The sequence below is a fragment of the Labrus mixtus genome, chromosome 9 (genome assembly GCF_963584025.1).
Source record: "Labrus mixtus chromosome 9, fLabMix1.1, whole genome shotgun sequence".
NCBI lineage: Eukaryota > Metazoa > Chordata > Actinopteri > Labriformes > Labridae > Labrus > Labrus mixtus.
The window spans coordinates 29,708,643-29,725,679 of record NC_083620.1 but is presented as its reverse complement, the minus strand read 5'-3'; the positions used below and the strand labels follow the sequence as shown (position 1 = coordinate 29,725,679).

Below are 17,037 nucleotides of genomic sequence, written 5' to 3'. Positions count from 1 at the left end.
GGTATCCCGCTGCCCTGGCTGCTGCTCCTGAATGCAGCTGCACTGGAGCTTTTAGGTGTGGTTATTATGGGATGGGGTGCAGTGTGCGTGTGTGTGTTTGTTTTCATCCAAACGGCTGAAACGCTGAGAGAAGCCTGATGCAGCAAAACACAGAGAGACAGACAGGCTTAAGACATAAAGAGACAGACAGACAGGTGGAGCCTTAAGACATAAAGAGACAGACAGACAGGTGGAGGCTTAAGACATAAAGAGACAGACAGACAGGTGGAGGCTTAAGACAGAAAGAGACAGACAGACAGGTGGAGGCTTAAGACAGAAAGAGACAGACAGACAGGTGGAGGCTTAAGACAGAAAGAGACAGACAGACAGACAGACAGACAGGTGGAGGCTAAGACATGAAGAGACAGAGAGACAGACAGGTGGAGGCTTAAGACATAAAGAGACAGACAGACAGGTGGAGGCTTAAGACATAAGGAGACAGGCAGGTGGAGGCTTAAGACATAAAGAGACAGACAGACAGGTGGAGGCTTAAGACATAAAGAGACAGACAGACAGACAGACAGACAGACAGGTGGAGGCTTAAGACGTGAAGAGACAGAGAGACAGACAGGTGGAGGCTTAAGACATAAAGAGACAGACAGACAGGAGGAGGCTTAAGACATAAGGAGACAGACAGGTGGAGGCTTAAGACATAAAGAGACAGACAGACAGGTGGAGGCTTAAGACATAAGGAGACAGACAGGTGGAGGCTTAAGACATAAAGAGACAGACAGACAGGTGGAGGCTTAAGACATAAAGAGACAGACATACAGACAGACAGACAGACAGACAGACAGACAGGTGGAGGCTTAAGACATGAAGAGACAGAGAGACAGACAGGTGGAGGCTTAAGACATAAAGAGACAGACAGACAGGAGGAGGCTAAAGACATAAGGAGACAGACAGGTGGAGGCTTAAGACATAAAGAGACAGACAGACAGGTGGAGGCTTAAGACATAAGGAGACAGACAGACAGGTGGAGGCTTAAGACATAAAGAGACAGACAGACAGACAGGTGGAGGCTTAAGACATAAAGAGACAGACAGACAGATGGAGACTTAAGACTTAAAGAGACAGACAGGTGGAGGCTTAAGACATAAAGAGACAGACAGGTGGAGGCTTAATACATAAAGAGACAGACAGACAGGTGGAGGCTGAAGACATAAAGAGACAGACAGACAGATGAAGGCTTAAGACATAAAGAGACAGACAGGTGGAGGCTTGAGACATAAAGAGACAGACAGGTGGAGGCTTAAGACATAAAGAGACAAACAGACAGGTGGAGGCTTAAGACATAAAGAGACAGACAGAAAGACAGACAGGTGGAGGCTTAAGACATAAAGAGACAGACAGACAGGTGGAGGTTTAAGACATGAAGAGACAGACAGACAGGTGGAGGCTTAAGACATGAAGAGACAGACAGACTGGTGGAGGCTTAAGACATAAAGAGACAGACAGACAGGTGGAGGCTTAAGACATAAAGAGACAGACAGACAGACAGACAGACAGACAGGTGGAGGCTTAAGACATAAAGAGACAGACAGACAGACAGACAGGTGGAGGCTTAAGACATAAAGAGACAGACAGACAGACAGGTGGAGGCTTAAGACATAAAGACACAGACAGACAGGTGGAGGCTTAAGACATAAAGAGACAGACAGGTGCAGGCTTAAGACATAAAGAGACAGACAGACAGGTGGAGGCTTAAGACATAAAGAGAGAGACAGACAGGTGGAGGCTTAAGACATGAAGAGACAGACAGACAGACAGACAGGTGGAGGCTTAAGACATAAAGAGACAGACAGACAGGTGGAGGCTTAAGACATAAAGAGACATACAGACAGGTGGAGGCTTAAGACATGAAGAGACAGACAGACAGACAGGTGGAGGCTTAAGACATAAAGAGACAGACAGACAGGTGGAGGCTTAAGACATAAAGAGACAGACAGACAGGTGTAGGCTTAAGAAGAGACAGACAGATAGTCGCAGGATTGGGAGACAGACAGGAAGGCAAATTTGTAGGTGAGACAGGTGAGAGGCAGACCGTCAAAGGAGAGACAGGATCATAAGAGATGGGTACGATGGGTACATTGAAAGTAAGAAATACTTTTATAAGGAGTGTGAGACAGGTGGCTGTAAGAGAGGAAGACAGGTTGTTGCAGGCAGACAGGTGAGAGTAAACAGACAAAAAAATGAAGATTAGAGACAGACAGGAAGACAAAGAAAGACAGACTGAAAGGAAGACAAATAGTCTCAAGATTTGTAAAGCAGAGAGAGAGAGACAGTTACAAAGTAGGTGAGACAGTTTGGGAGGCAGAGAGACAGACAACAGAGAAGAGAGAGAGACAGATATGCAGAGGGGGCAGACCAAAGACAGACAGGACTGTAAGAGACGGGTAGGAGATGTACGTTGAAAGTTAGCAAGACTGTTAGGAGGACTGTGAGACAGGTACCTTTAAAGAGAGAGAGACAGGTGGGACAAAGCATATCAGAGAGAGAGAGACAGGTGGGACAAAGCTTATCAGAGAGCGAGAGAGAGACAGGTGGGACAAAGCATATCAGAGAGAGAGACAGGTGGGACAAAGCATATCAGAGAGAGAGACAGGTGGGACAAAGCTTATCAGAGAGAGAGAGAGAGAGACAGTTGGGACAAAGCATATCAGAGAGAGAGACAGGTGGGACAAAGCATATCAGAGAGAGAGACAGGTGGGACAAAGCATATCAGAGAGAGACAGGTGGTTGCAAGCAGACAGTTGAGAGTATAAAAAGACTGAACAAGGTATTGATGCCGTGGGACAGGAACAGAAAGAAAGGAGAGACAGACAGGAAGGCAGAGAGACAGATAAGACGTCAGACAGACAGGTGGGCAGTGAGACAGATAATGGGTCAGACAGACAGGTGGACAGTGAGAGAGAGACAGGACAGTTGACGTAGTGTCAGGACCTGGAGACAGGAAGGATGACAACAAGGAGGCAATGAGAGACAGATATAAGGTAGGAGAGACAGGTGGACTAGGAGACAGACAGGTGGGACATACAGCATGCCAGGGAGACAGACAGGATGTTGCAGGCTGACAGGTGAGAGACGGAGGGAGAGACAGACAGGAGAGCAGTGAGAGTAGAGAGAGACAGACGGGATTGACCAATATTATCAGGACAGACAGGAAGGCAAAGGGAGACCACTTCAAGGTAGGTGAGACAGGTGGGAGGCAGAGAGACAGACAGACACGGGAGAAGAGAGACAGATATGCAGATCGTAAGAGACGGGTACGAGATGTACAGTGAACATTAACAACACTGTTAGGAGGACTGTGAGACAGGTGGATCTAAGACCTGAACTGGTGACAGATCACAGAGCCGACAGACAGACAGGTAATGGGAAAACAGACAGACAGGTAACGGGAAAACAGACAGACAGGAGGACTGACAGGGAGTAAATGTTTGGGAGACAGGGGGAAGACTGAGTGACAGACAGACAGATATGCAGAGGTGGCAGACCTTCAAAAGACAGACAGGATCGTAAGAGACGGGTAGGAGAAAGATAGCAAGACGTTAGGAGGTATGTGAGACAGGTGGATCTAAGAGAGGAAGACAGGTGGCTGCAGGCAGACAGGTGAGAGTGAGGACAACCAGTGGAACCTGAACACACACACACACAAAGGCACAAATACACATAACAATTTTAATAATTTTTATTTATTATTATTATTTTTTATTATTATTAAAATACTTAATTGCTAATTATTACTTTTCATTATTATTATTATTATTGTATTATTTGTTATTTTATGCTTTGGCAATATATTTTACACACTCATGCTAATAAAGCTTTTTGAATTGAATTGAGTGTAAACAGACAGAAGACGGAGGGAGAGACAGACAGGAGAGCAGTGAGAGGAGAGAGAGACAGACAGGAGGGCAGTGAGAGGAGAGAGAGACAGACAGGAGGGCAGTGAGAGGAGAGAGAGACAGACAGGAGAGCAGTGAGAGGAGAGAGAGACAGAGAGAGGAGAGAGAGACAGACAGGAGAGCAGTGAGAGGAGAGAGAGACAGACAGGAGAGCAGTGAGAGGAGAGAGAGACAGTGAGAGGAGAGAGAGACAGACAGGAGGGCAGTGAGAGGAGAGAGAGACAGACAGGAGGGCAGTGAGAGGAGAGAGACAGACAGGAGAGCAGTGAGAGGAGAGAGAGACAGAGAGAGGAGAGAGAGACAGACAGGAGAGCAGTGAGAGGAGAGAGAGACAGACAGCAGGGCAGTGAGAGGAGAGAGAGACAGACAGGAGAGCAGTGAGAGGAGAGAGAGACAGACAGGAGGGCAGTGAGAGGAGAGAGAGACAGACAGGAGAGCAGTGAGAGGAGAGAGAGACAGAGAGAGGAGAGAGAGACAGACAGGAGAGCAGTGAGAGGAGAGAGAGACAGACAGCAGGGCAGTGAGAGGAGAGAGAGACAGACAGGAGAGCAGTGAGAGGAGAGAGAGACAGACAGGAGGACAGTGAGAGGAGAGAGAGACAGACAGGAGGGCAGTGAGAGGAGAGAGAGACAGACAGGAGGGCAGTGAGAGGAGAGAGAGACAGAGAGAGGAGAGAGAGACAGACAGGAGAGCAGTGAGAGGAGAGAGAGACAGACAGCAGGGCAGTGAGAGGAGAGAGAGACAGACAGGAGGGCAGTGAGAGGAGAGAGAGACAGAGAGAGGAGAGAGAGACAGACAGGAGAGCAGTGAGAGGAGAGAGAGACAGACAGGAGGGCAGTGAGAGGAGAGAGAGACAGACAGGAGGGCAGTGAGAGGAGAGAGACAGACAGGAGAGCAGTGAGAGGAGAGAGAGACAGAGAGAGGAGAGAGAGACAGACAGGAGAGCAGTGAGAGGAGAGAGAGACAGACAGCAGGGCAGTGAGAGGAGAGAGAGACAGACAGGAGAGCAGTGAGAGGAGAGAGAGACAGACAGGAGGGCAGTGAGAGGAGAGAGAGACAGACAGGAGAGCAGTGAGAGGAGAGAGAGACAGACAGCAGGGCAGTGAGAGGAGAGAGAGACAGACAGGAGAGCAGTGAGAGGAGAGAGAGACAGACAGGAGGGCAGTGAGAGGAGAGAGAGACAGACAGGAGAGCAGTGAGAGGAGAGAGAGACAGAGAGAGGAGAGAGAGACAGACAGGAGAGCAGTGAGAGGAGAGAGAGACAGACAGCAGGGCAGTGAGAGGAGAGAGAGACAGACAGGAGAGCAGTGAGAGGAGAGAGAGACAGACAGGAGGACAGTGAGAGGAGAGAGAGACAGACAGGAGAGCAGTGAGAGGAGAGAGAGACAGACAGCAGGGCAGTGAGAGGAGAGAGAGACAGACAGGAGGGCAGTGAGAGGAGAGAGAGACAGAGAGAGGAGAGAGAGACAGACAGGAGAGCAGTGAGAGGAGAGAGAGACAGACAGCAGGGCAGTGAGAGGAGAGAGAGACAGACAGGAGGGCAGTGAGAGGAGAGAGAGACAGAGAGAGGAGAGAGAGACAGACAGGAGAGCAGTGAGAGGAGAGAGAGACAGACAGGAGGGCAGTGAGAGGAGAGAGAGACAGAGAGAGGAGAGAGAGACAGACAGGAGAGCAGTGAGAGGAGAGAGAGACAGACAGCAGGGCAGTGAGAGGAGAGAGAGACAGACAGGAGGGCAGTGAGAGGAGAGAGAGACAGACAGGAGAGAGAGACAGACGAGAGAGAGAGAGACAGACAGACAGGAGGGCAGTGAGAGAGAGAGAGAGAGACAGACAGGAGGGCAGTGAGAGAGAGAGAGACAGACAGGAGGGCAGTGAGAGGAGAGAGAGACAGACAGGAGGGCAGTGAGAGGAGAGAGAGACAGACAGGAGAGCAGTGAGAGGAGAGAGAGACAGACAGGAGGGCAGTGAGAGGAGAGAGAGACAGACAGGAGAGAGAGAGAGAGAGAGACAGACAGGAGGGCAGTGAGAGAGAGAGAGAGACAGACAGGAGGGCAGTGAGAGAGAGAGAGACAGACAGGAGGGCAGTGAGAGAGAGAGAGAGACAGACAGGAGGGCAGTGAGAGAGAGACAGATTCTGATCCAGATTAAACTTCTGATCTTCAGCAGGTTAGTGACGACAACAAGCGGTTTTATAACAAGCTAACAAGCTAACAAGCTAACAAGCTAAGGGTTTTTAAAAGTTACAGTCGGGTCTGAAGTGTCACCGTCTAACACAGCCGGACAACGAGAGGTTAAACTGATCAGGGATCAGGTTTTATTGTGTCGTATGTTCAGAAATGTCCGCAGGGCGAGGACAAAGCAGCGTGGATGTGTTGGGAACGCGGTGAGCGGATGAGGCCTGAGCCTGTTTTCAAACAGAGAACTAAAGAAGACTTCTCTTGAACTCAGAGCGCCTGACTCTGCTCGTTGCTGTAAAGAAAGCAGCCGATTGGACGGGGAGTATTTTTGGACCGCGGCGTCCTCTCCCAGCGTCCTGTCTGCAGCTCGTCTCCGGGCCGGCAGAGAAAAAGCGTCTGTGATGTTTTAAAGTGAGCGGAGTTAAAAAGCTGTGAGTGAGTCAGCCTCCTGCTCGCCACAGAAACGCTGCGTAATGTCATCGACTCAGTGTTCAACCCACCTGAACTGTGATATAATTAAAGGAACAGCTCAGCTTTCTGCCAAATACTCGCTGTGAGACTCTCACAAGGATCCGCAGGACTGTGGGCTCAAGTGTTTCTTTTATTTTTATACTGCCATGACACATTTCAAGCTGCATGCAGTTAGCTTAGCTTCATGTAGCCGCGTGATATTTAGGCATATACGACGTCCCGGTTTCTTTTTGCTTTTGTTTCCAATTTTCTTTTTGATATCTGTTAGCAGAGACCGGTCACTGCTGGGGGGCCCGAGGCCAGAGGGGCTGACACGCTTTAAATCACAGCAGTGAGTCAAAATGTGAGGAAACCTCCCTGAAGAGGCCCCGTCTGACAGCACTCATTACTCAGAAGCTGTTTTCACATCAGCACTCCTGAACATATCCACATAGATTCAGGAGGAATGCTCCGGTTATTCTCCTGATGTGGTTGTTCACACATGCACCTCACAGCTGGAGACTTTACCTGCCAGACAAGATGAGGGGCAGAATCTCAAAGTGAACTGAAGAGAGGAGAAGAACAAACTGGAGAACAGGAAACATGCAGCAGCAGGTTGATTAGAGCACGGAGATGGTAGAGGTGGCGTGCAGACAGTCTATGGTCGTGCAGCGATCACAGGGAATAAAGGTCACCACCCCCTCCCACTGGCCCCTCCCACTGGCTCCTCCCACTGGCTCCAGGTGAATTCTCCTGATTATATCCTGCTGTGTTCTCACATCAGATCACTCTGACTTTCTGCAGAATAAAAGTACTGGAGGTCTGCCACAAGAAACTCAGGTGTGAAAGCTGTTTCGTGTTTGTCCCCACAACGTCACATATACAGGTCTATATGTACACACTCTGCCATCTTCTGAGTCACTACAAACTGCATGAATTTTTACATCTACTTATAAAAATAATTTTTGCAGAATAAATACGAGGAGGCTGGAGGAGAAACTCTGGGTGAAGAGAGAAACATAACAAGTGTGTGCAGGGGGCTTCAGGGTGCAGATCATAATCGGGTAAATGTTCATGGATGAAACACTCTTTAGACTACTAAAGTAAGTTTGTATTTGAAGTTTGAGAATATAAAAGTGTTGTTTTAGTTTCCTCATGATCACGTCCAGGTTTAAAGTATTTAATGTGAGGTGCAAACGCAACAAAGAATCATTCAATATTTACATGAAAACAGCTGCTGAGGGACCAGACTGTGCACCACATGACATGTGTGTGACTGACAGGGGGCGGGGCTTAAAGAGGTGTGTGTGGGTGTGTGTGTGTGTGTGTGAAGTGAGGTCAGGTACAGTGTCAGTGTGTTTGTTTATAACAGACAGGTCGGCGGGTTGTTTTATTGATTCAGGGATCAAATCCACACGATTCAGGACTGTAGTGACCCGCTGAAACCTGAGAGACTGAAACACACACACACACACACACACACACACACGCAGGGTCCCACAGGAGGTGTATGTTTCTTGTCGATTTCTGTTTGTTTTTCTGCTGAGAATCACCCAAAGACAGTGTCAGTGTGTGTGTGTGTGTGTGTGTGTGTGTGTGTGTGTGTGTGTGTGTGTGTGTGTGTAACATTGTCAAAAATCCAACATACCTGTGGATCAGCTGGGTGCTTGATTAACCCTGCCAGCAGTTTTCATTCTGTGTTGTATGGTATCTGTGTGTAGGTGCAGCATTTTGGTGTTTGTACACTGTGATGTTGAAAAATGAAGCCGGTGCTGAAGTGTAAAATCCTGCAGTTCCTCAAGTGTCCACTAGAGGCTGGCTGCAGAAGCACAGGAAGTCACATACACACCCATTCTAAAAAGCCTGTTTTTACAGCAGAGATTAACATGTTTACAGCCTGGTTCAAAAAACCAAATAGGTGTGATTAGCTCATGTCTCGATGGACACACACTGTACGGGGGGTGAATGTTTTGATGACTCATCAGTTTTGATTTGATGAAGGATAAGAGTTATTCACAATAAGGCGTGTAGCTGACCTGATTGACAGGTGGGCGCGGTGTAACGGTTTGTCAGGAGGTTTAAAACCCGCCTCAGCTCCAGCTCTCAGCCTGTCGTTAGGTTGACTGAAAGTTAGACTGAGACAGCATTTCCCGCATGGAGACCGCCATCGATGGGACTCCAGCGCCCCCTGCAGGAACACTATAAGTACTTCATCTCAGCGTTTCTCTTCTCTTGCTTTCTCTGTTTTTGGGGCGATGGTAGAGTCGGCCGTCTCTCAACCGGTCCCTGAAGGTCGGGGGTTCGATCCCCAGCTTCTGCAGCCTCATGTCTGATGTGTCCTTGGGCAAGACACGAAACCCCAGGTTGCTCCCTCTGCTTAATGAATGTGTATGAATGGATGAGTTAATACTGATGGTCTCTTTACACAGCAGCCTCTACCATCAGCGTGTGAATGTGTATGAATGGATGAGTTAATACTGATGGACTCTTTACTCAGCGGCCTCTACCATCAGTGTGTGAATGTGTATGAATGGATGAGTTAATACTGATGGACTCTTTACTCTGCGGCCTCTACCATCAGTGTGTGAATGTGTATGAATGGATGAGTTAATACTGATGGACTCTTTACTCTGCGGCCTCTACCATCAGCGTGTGAATGTGTATGAATGGATGAGTTAATACTGATGGACTCTTTACTCAGCGGCCTCTACCATCAGTGTGTGAATGTGTATGAATGGATGAGTTAATACTGATGGACTCTTTACTCAGCAGCCTCTACCATCAGTGTATGAATGGATGAGTTAATACTGATGGACTCTTTACTCAGCGGCCTCTACCATCAGTGTGTGAATGTGTATGAATGGATGAGTTAATACTGATGGACTCTTTACTCAGCGGCCTCTACCATCAGTGTGTGAATGTGTATGAATGGATGAGTTAATACTGATGGGCTCTTTACACAGCAGCCTCTACCATCAGTGTGTGAATGTGTATGAATGAATGAGTTAATACTGATGGACTCTTTACTCAGCGGCCTCTACCATCAGTGTGTGAATGTGTATGAATGAATGAGTTAATACTGATGGACTCTTTACTCAGCAGCCTCTACCATCAGTGTGTGAATGTGTATGAATGGATGAGTTAATACTGATGGACTCTTTACTCAGCAGCCTCTACCATCAGTGTGTGAATGTGTATGAATGGATGAGTTAATACTGATGGACTCTTTACTCAGCAGCCTCTACCATCAGTGTGTGAATGTGTATGAATGGATGAGTTAATACTGATGGACTCTTTACTCAGCAGCCTCTACCATCAGTGTGTGAATGTGTAGGTGTGACCTGCGGTGTAAAAGAGCTTTGAGGAGTCAGAAGACTATAAAAGAAATATACAAGCTCAAGTCCATTTACCATTTTTCTGCCCACTCGATGTGCACAACACCGCTGTGACGTAACGTTGAGATCTACTCCAAACTGGTCTTAGTGGTCGCAACACAGCAGCATCATGGGAAATGTAGTTATTTTTAGAATCATCATTATAATGGGGACATTTTTGTAGGGCTTTATTCACTTTCCAATCCTGAAACAGCTGCTCCAACATCGTGACCTGTTAAATACACACATACACACACACACACACACACACACACACACACACACACACACACACACACACACATACACACACACACACACACACACCCCTCCTCCACTGGGCTGGAGATGAACATAAACAGCAGGAGATGCTGAGATCAGCACAAACAGGCTGATGACTGTGCGTTTGTGTGTGTGTGTGTGTGTGTGTGTGTGTGTGCCCCTCCCTGTTTAGCCTTTTGTTCTCTGTTCTGGTCTCCGTCCCTCTATCTGTTATTTCATTTATGGATCTGTGATCAGTAAAATGACATCATCAAACAGCTGACGTCAGGTGACATCATCAGGTGTGTTGCCTGGGTAACAGCAGCAGATGGTCTCAGGTGTGTCAGGGGAAATTAACCTTTAAAGTGTTTAAAAACCTGAAGAGACGACGCAGATTGTTCAGCATCGATAAATCCATTTACAGGACAGTCATTGATTTAGAGCGTGCAGGAGTTTACCTGCAGGACACACCTGTCTTATGACTAATGTGCAAAGTATTGTTCAACCTACCAAAGTGTCAGAGTATTGGAACTTTATGATGTTTAAATGATGTTTAGTCTACGTCCTGGTTTCTCAGAAACACCCAGAACATTTGATATTTTGATAACTGTTATTTTAAAGATCGATAGATTCAGATTGAAAAGTAAAAACACTTTTAATAAAGAACTCCTGTTTCAGGAAACAAAGAAATGCAGAAAAACTCCTGCACACAGTTTAAACTGTCAAATCTAAACAAAACATTGACAACTCTTTGAAACGTTGAAATGTTTTTATGTATAGTCTGCAGACAGTTTTAGATGTTCAGAAATAAGGCCGACCGATATTAGGAAGAGAAAAAATCAGATACCGATGTATCGGCTAGTGTTGCAGTCCAGACCACACTGACTAAGACCAAGACCGACTAAAAATGCCCTTTATTCCAAATCTGAGACCTTCAAAAAGGGGTCTCATGACCGGTCTTCAGTCCAGGACCTTTTTCCAAGTACAACAACACTAGTATCGGCCGATATCATTCTGAGATCTTTGTTGGATCAGTAGAGATAGATACATAATCTTTGTATTGATCCCTAAAGTCCAAACCACATTTTTCCCATCTTGAGATCTGGATAAAAAGGAGACTGTGGCGTTCCCATCATGTACGGTGGAGTGAATCAGGTCGCGTTGGAGACGAGAAGAAAGAACATGGACTCTAGTATTCATCATGTTTACAGAGATACCAAAACACCACATCCTGAATATGATCAAAACAAGGCTCATCACCGGGATACTCAAGTCCCTGTTAACACACTCAGGGTTCAGACTTTTATTGTGATGCAACGTCCCAATTTTATAAAAGAGAATGGCCTTCAAAATAAAATGAGCTTTGCTTTTGGTCTGAACTCCTTTAAAGCTGATTAACGTCCCCTCAGATAGGACGGACTCTCAAACCCCAATATCGCCTACATGTTACCACCGCAAGAACGTATATCTGTGCAAGGTCGCGCTTGCCGTCCATGTGCACTGCGCTCCGTCAAGAGACCTCGGTGCATCCAATGGGAGGGAAGCTCAGATCACAACAAACACTGTCTCACTTTCCTGAGCTCTAGTTCACAGACGTAACGCCTCAGCAGAAGAAAAGTCGGAGCTTTCTACTTGAAGCGTGGACACATACAAACACACTGTGCAGCCAAACAGAAGCTACTTTCCCGACAATCGTATCGGTCGCCTATCGACCTGCGTGGTTGATGGACGAGTGCGAGCTCCTCCCCTGCTCTTCACTCAGCGCCACACCGTATCCTACCCGTGAGGCTAGGCTAATTTTAACGATGTGTTTTTAATATTTTATCAAAGGATGATTCAGCAGAGTGCAGGAAAATATATCTACACCATCATCTCCTCTCAGGAGCCTAATATCACTTTACATAATGGATGGAGTTAGCATGGAGCCTAATATCACTTTACATAATGGATGGAGTTAGCATGGAGCCTAATATCACTTTACATAATGGATGGAGTTAGCATGGAGCCTAATATCACTTATTTTAATCGATGCTAAAGAGTTAGCATGGAGCCTAATATCATTTATTTTAATCGATGCTAAAGAGTTAGCATGAAGCCTAATATCACTTATTTTAATCGATGCTAAAGAGTTAGCATGGAGCCTAATATCACTTATTTTAATCGATGCTAAAGAGTTAACATGGAGCCTAATATCACTTATTTTAATCGATGCTAAAGAGTTAGCATGGAGCTTAATGTCACTCATTATAATGGATGCTAAAGCATTAGCGTGGAGCCTAATGTCACTCATTTTAATCGATGCTTAAGTGCTAGCATGGAGCCTAATGTCACTCATTATAATGGATGCTAAAGCATTAGCATGGAGCCTAATGTCACTCATTATAATGGATGCTAAAGCGTTAGCAGGGAGCTAATGGATGCAGTGATGGATGATGCTGTCGTCTCTATTCTCATAATGTTTCCTCGGTGTCGACACACGGGACACTTTATGGAAACCTGGTGTGTCCCTTTAAGAGTATCACCATGGATACAGAGTGAAGGGGCGAGAGAAAGCGAACAAGAGTGTGTGTCAGAGAGAGAGAGAGAGAAAGAGAGAGAGAGGAGAGAGGATTGGGAAACGGGCGAGCAAGCTTAACCTTAAAGTGTATCGTCATGTAGAGAGAGAGAGAGTCAGCAGGCCTTTCAATAATTTATGAGGCTCTTCTCCAAATGGTCTCTGCAGGACACACACACACATGCACACACACACATGCACACACACACACACACACATGCACACACATACGCACACACATGCACACACACACACACACACACACACACACACACACACACACATGCACACTTGTAATGCGGCTGTGTGGCTGCAATAGATGAACAGGATGGATGTCTGAGTGCTGCAGCGCTGCATTAACACTCCCATCAGCTACACCTCTGACTACACACACACACACACACACACACACACTTACCTCTTAGTATTTGGTCGTTCAGGATCAGTGTTTTTTTGTCGTGTCATCAAGAAGAAAGAGTAAACTAAAGGTCTAAATAATGAACCCAGTGAAGAAGTGTCTTACAGATGCATTCCTTCAAATATCCAGCAGGTGACAAAAATAATTTGATCCTATGGAAGTCTTTTTATTCCCTCAGTAAATATTTTTCTAAAAAGTTTATGGTCTCAGTCTGTAGTTTCAGGTGTTCTTGAACACAGCATGATGTTCATTTAATCAGTTATGGTCCCATTTAGAGTCGAAGAGTCCAGAAAGAGGGGGAGGAGTTAGGCCCGGGGCTACCTCTGTTTTTACATAATGTCACCATGGCAACCACAACCTCAAAAGTGTCATACTCTGAGAAGTTAGCCTTTTGTTTGGGAAGTCACTTTATCAACATGACGTCAAAACAGGCATCGAATGAACAACAAATCATCCTCAGAGAGACAAAGACACATGTTGTTAGCACGTTTTTCTCTTTATTCCCGCGTGATCTTGTAGTTCTCCTGTGATCTTGTAGTTCTCCTCTGATCTTGTAGTTCTCTTGTGATCTTGTAGTTCTCTTGTGAGCTTGTAGTTCTCCTGTGATCTTGTAGTTCTCTTGTGATCTTGTAGTTCTCCTGTGATCTTGTAGTTCTCTTGTTATCTTGTAGTTCTCTTGTGGTTCTGCTGTGATCTTGTAGTTCTCCTGTGATCTTGTAGTTCCATATTATCCAATGTTGGCAGTTTCTCCCTCACTATCGACAGCTCCTCAGTTTCCCCCTCAGGTTAAGAGTCTGGGTGTCATCCTCGACAGCACACTATCATTCAAATCCCATATCAATAACATTACCCGGTCTGCATACTTCCACTTACGAAACATCAACCGTCTCCGTCTCTTTGCCCGCCTCAGCACCATGGGGGGCAGAGCTTTCAGCTGCTCTCTCTCTGCCACCTGACATACGCAACATTGACTCTCTCCCCATCTTCAAATCCAGACTCAAAACCCATCTGTTCGCCTACTCACTCTAACATTTTAACTGTAATTACACTGTCCTACATTTCATTTCTTTTATTGTATGCTGTTTTTTATCCATCACTGTTTTTAAAATGTTGATTGTTGTACAGTGTCCTTGTGTGTCTTGAAAGGCGCTTATAAATAAAATGTATTATTATTATTATTATTATTATCTTGTAGTTCTCTTTTGAGCTTGTAGTTCTCCTGTGATCTTGTAGTTCTCCTGTGATCTTGTAGTTCTCCTTTGATCTTGTAGTTCTCCTGTGATCTTGTAGTTCTCCTGTGATCTTGTAGTTCTCTTGTGATCTTGTAGTTCTCCTTTGATCTTGTAGTTCTCTTGTGATCTTGTAGTTCTCCTGTGATCTTGTAGTTCTCCTTTGATCTTGTAGTTCTCTTGTGATCTTGTAGTTCTCCTGTGATCTTGTAGATCTCTTGTGATCTTGTAGTTTCTCCTGTGATCTTGTAGTTCTCTTGTGATCTTGTAGTTCTCCTTTGATCTTGTAGTTCTCCTTTGATCTTGTAGTTCTCTTGTGATCTTGTAGTTCTCCTTTGATCTTGTAGTTTTCCTGTGATCTTGTAGTTTTCCTGTGATCTTGTAGTTCTCCTGTGATCTTGTAGTTCTCTTGTGATCTTGTAGTTCTCCTTTGATCTTGTAGTTCTCTTGTGATCTTGTAGTTCTCCTTTGATCTTGTAGTTCTCCTTTGATCTTGTAGTTTTCCTGTGACCTTGTAGTTCTCTTGTGATCTTGTAGTTCTCCTTTGATCTTGTAGTTCTCTTGTGATCTTGTAGTTCTCCTTTGATCTTGTAGTTCTCCTTTGATCTTGTAGTTCTCCTGTGATCTTGTAGTTCTCCTGTGATCTTGTAGTTAATTTACATCGACATGCAGCATGACAGGGACAATATTTAAAATCTATATTAAAACACAATGTAGTGCACGTCACGTCCTGCAGGAGACGGTGCCTTCATGTACTCAAACTGAAAGATAGAGAACGACGTGCTCACTCTTCAACATCCTCTTCTCTTCACAGAGCGCTGGGTGTAACGCCCCACGCCTTCACAACATGTTGATGCAGTCACAAGAAGTTAAAGAGAGATATCTGACTTTGGATTCAGGAGAACAGAAACAGAAGCTTTAATTTGTTTTTTTTGATGCACTTTGATCTGGTATTCTTGTCACATCATGCAGACGTGTTCCTCTCACAGCCTGAGTCCTGAAGACGAGCGAACAGGCAGTGCAGATTCACTCTGCTGACAGAGAGCCTTAAAAAGAGAAGGATCCATCAGTGGGAGGAAACAGGGATCAGTTAACCCTTCGTCCTTCACTGCTGCAGCTCTCCTCCTCCTGTCACACCCTGACGCCTCCTCCTCCTGCTGCAGTCTGCCCCCTGCTGGCCGCTCTGAGAACTGACTCTGCAGTGCAGCTCAGACACAAACACAAACACAGCACGTCGCCTGTGCTTCAGTCTGACACAAAGCAGCGAGTCAGAGCGACACGTGTCACCTGTTGAGGGTTTCCAGGTGAAACTCTCTCTGACGCCGACGTCCCATGAAGGAGGAAGACGAGGATGATGATGACGAGTCATGCATGTTAATGAGCCTCAGGCAACACAAGTACATGAACAGACTCCAGATCAGAAGGCAGTGCAGATATTTCCATCTCGGGAAACAACACAGATAATGTTCACAGAGACGTTTTTAGAGGCGTCTAAAGATGTGATCAAACATGTCCTACTTTATTTTAACACACGGAGGGATTCAGTTCGACACGTTTTAAAGACACAACTGGAACACTTAGAACTGTACATCAGAATATTTGAGGATTTTTTTTTTTTAACATTTATTTAACGAGTGAATCTCTGAGAGCGAAGTCAAACTAAACCACAAAAAGAACTCAGACGTTAATGGAAAGATTTTAAAACACATTTAAAAAAAAAAAATAAAGGTGACATATCCTCCTCTTCTTCTTCAGTATAAAGAAGTCTCAGAGCTCCTCAAAACATGTGTGTGAAGTTTCTCGTTCTAAATCCACTCTGATCCTGTATTTGATCATGTCTATAAACCCCTCTATTTCAGCCCTGCTCAGAACAGGCTGTTTCTGTGTCTGTACCTTTAAATATGTAAATGAGCTCCACTTATTCAAGTCTCCTTTGACAAAACCTTTTTCCTTTAAAGTGTCAGTCTCAGGATCTGTGGTTAGTTCAGGGTCTTTAATATCAGTGGGAAATTTGACTGTATATGGTTAGTTCAGGGTCTGTAATATCAGTGGGACATTTGAGTGTCTAGGGCTGGTTCAGGTGTCTTTAATATCAGTGGGACATTTGATTCTCTATGGTTACTTCAAGTGTCTTTAATAGCAGTGGGTCATTTGAGTGTCTATGGTTAGTTCAAGTGTCTTTAATATCAGTGGGACATTCGAGTGTCTATGGTCAGTTCAAGTGTCTTTTATATCAGTGGGATATTTGAGTCTCTATGGTTAGTTCAAGTCTTTAATATCAGTGGGACATTTGAGCGTATATGGTTAGTTCAAGTGTCTTTAATATCAGTGGGACATTTGAGTGTATATGGTTAGTTCAAGTGTCTTTAATAACAGTGGGATACTTGTGTGCCTATGGTTAGTTCAAGTGTATTTAATATCAGTGGGACATTCAAGTGTCTATGGTTAGTTCAAGTGTCTTTAATATCAGTGGGACATTTGAGTGGTTAGTTCATGTGTCTTTATTATCAGTGGGACATTTGAGTGTCTGTGGTTAGTTCAAGTGTCTTTAATATCAGTGGGACATTTGAGTGTCTATGGTTAGTTCAAGTGTCTTTAATATCAGTGGGACATTTGAGTGGTTAGTT

The 17,037-nt window shown here is 45.3% G+C and overlaps 1 protein-coding gene and 1 long non-coding RNA gene across 2 annotated transcripts in view; both read left to right on the top strand.

The window, feature by feature from the left end:
* LOC132980921 (fibroblast growth factor 12-like) overlaps positions 1-17,037 on the top strand; it is a 55,114-nt gene that overhangs the window by 783 nt on the left and 37,294 nt on the right. The gene's annotated exons all lie outside the window — the stretch shown is intronic.
* Positions 2,184-3,685, top strand: LOC132979906 (uncharacterized). The gene is made up of 3 exons (XR_009674120.1): positions 2,184-2,512; positions 2,684-3,305; positions 3,396-3,685. It is a non-coding gene; the product is annotated as an uncharacterized LOC132979906 (long non-coding RNA).